At 49.0% G+C, this 2,500-nt stretch overlaps 1 pseudogene; it reads left to right on the top strand.

Annotated features, from left to right (window-relative positions):
* The window catches only part of LOC144096790 (uncharacterized), a 3,678-nt pseudogene extending 2,303 nt beyond the window's left edge, over window positions 1-1,375 (top strand).
* Window positions 1,376-2,500: the final 1,125 nt, after the last annotated feature.

The following is a 2,500-nucleotide window of genomic DNA, read 5'->3' as shown; positions in this document are numbered from 1 at the left end:
CACACATTCACTCACTCTTTCACTGGCTCGTTCACTAAATCACGCACTCAGTCACTCACACAGGCTTCCATTCACTCACCCATACACTCTCACGTACACGCACTCACGCGCACGTGTGCTCCCTCACACGCACGCGCAGTCACCCACTCATACACTCACTCACTCATTCGCTCACACACGCACTCACTTATTCACTCACTCACTGATTCACTCAAGGAGTCACTCACCCACTCAGCACACACTCACTAACACACGCACTCACACGTGCACTCACTCACTGACACACGCACACACTCACTCACTTACTCACTAACTCACATACAAACTCACTCACCCACGTACTCGCTCATTCACTCACACACACTCATTTATTCACTCACTCACTGATTCACTCAAGTACTCACTCAGCCACTCATCACTCACTCTCACTCCCACACGCACTTATTCACACGTGCACTCGCTCGCACACGCACTCACTCACCTTACTCATTCACTCACTCACACGCTCGCTCATTCACTCACACACTCACTCATTCACTCACTCATGCACTGTCGCACACTCAATCATTCACTCACTAAGGCACGAACGCACTCACACACGCACTCATTCACTCCCTGACATTTGCGCACAATGACTCACTCACTCTCTCACAGACACACTTGTTCACCCATGCAATGAAGTAGAGGTTTGAACATTCGCCTCGCATGCAGCAGGCGAAGGGATTGCATGATCCCCGGTGCTGCCGGTACAATACCGGTGATACCACGGGGACATGGTGTGGTGCTGGTCTGCTGTGGTATGAAATGGGCAGGAAATGGGTCTCAAACTTTACCTTGAATTGTTGAAAAATACCTTGTGTTACAGCGCTCTTCGGCCAAAGCTCCCCTTGCGTTATTGAAATGCACGATTGTCATCATACCCTTAAGGCTCACTCACCCGCTCATTCATACGCTGAGATAATTATTTACTCTTTCACATATTTTCTCTGACTAACTGATTGGCTAGCTCCCTAAGAGCTCATTTTCCCGCTCGTTCACGTTCTTGCAAGTTCGTCTGATTTTTCTTTTTTATTCATTTATTAATACTGCAGAGTCGCTTAGACTCCAAGCAGGGGTGAGCACAAAATGTCAGCGTAATACCATAAAATGTTCACATGGCACTACTCAGTCGCCAACTCAAACGATTGTTCATAACGAGTGTACTGAAGCTGTTACATTTCACTCACTCAATATTCCAAATGCTTAGTCGGATAGAGAGCCAGACGAGTTTGTTATACTTTGTGGTGATGCAGCACAAAAGACAGGGCATGTCAGAGAAGCCACTGGACAGAGCCAATGCCTGAAGGAAGACGAGGACATCCTGGGTGAAATTTGAGCAAATTACCGTGCAGCTCAAGGAAGAAAAAGCAATAAAGACGGGCTTCAATTAACGGGAAGCGTGAAACAACTTCAGCCAGCACGGAACCCGCTTTTAATCTGAGGCAAGGTTGGCGAAAATAGGGGGATGTACGCGCGATCTGGCAAACTCGGAGCTTGTTTACAAGTATCATTTGTCACTGCGGACGCTTATCTCGGCGTCTGGAGCGTGTAACGAGTCGTGAGGAGTGGAACAACCTCCCGTGTGCCCTGCGAGTCCCCATGCAAGCATCTGCCGCTGCCATATCACGCGTGAGCGTCCGTCCCGCTGGATGTTTGCTGAGGGCGCCATTAAACGGGCGCATCGGCCCAGGATGCCATCAAGAGCAATTGCTGCGCGCTGCTCTTTCGCGCATGCGCCCCGCTGCGCACGTCTCCTCTGTACCCGCGGTTCCTTGTTATCCTTTGTTTTTCTTGCAGGTTTTTAGCCGCAAAACAGGCGCCCAACACTGCCAGCAGCAACCTTCTTAGGTAACAGGGGAAAGACGAACACGGAAGTGGCGTCAACTGCGCGAATTTACAACCTCGTCCCCGTTTGCTGTATCGAGCTTTAAGGTTTCCTTCGGCGTGAAAACACCGCTATACGGTACAGGACGGAATAGTAATACCAAACGGGCAACTTCTTTTACGCTGCACAGGCCTTGCGCCGAAAGCGTTCGGAAAGCAATGCCGCGTCTCCTGCCGGAAAAAATAAAATAAAATTTCACCCGATTTATTTCGAGAACCGTTTTCTCTTTATAACGCCAGGAGGCGTTTTAACCGTGCGAGGCTACTTGACCTTGCCAACAAAAATAAGTTAGTGCCTTCAATTTCGGTTAGTCTAGAGACAAGTCATTTGTTTTCGCAAGGACGTGCCGCAAGGACGTGCAACGAAAACAAAAGCAGAGGGTTCCCATTTTTTTTTCCTTCCGAATTCTACAGTACCTCGCCTTGTAAAACATGCGATCAAACATTAAGGTACAGACTTGCAGTGCGAAACGCTTGCAGCCCGAGTAAACCGCATTCGAGGAAAGATTGTGCTAGCGTAGTGTTCCTCACAATTACGCACAGGAAAAGCTGCCGCCACTAGCCATACGAGCTTGTT

Source organism: Amblyomma americanum, chromosome 7 (genome assembly GCF_052857255.1).
Source record: "Amblyomma americanum isolate KBUSLIRL-KWMA chromosome 7, ASM5285725v1, whole genome shotgun sequence".
NCBI lineage: Eukaryota > Metazoa > Arthropoda > Arachnida > Ixodida > Ixodidae > Amblyomma > Amblyomma americanum.
This window is presented reverse-complemented; position numbering and strand designations above follow the sequence as displayed.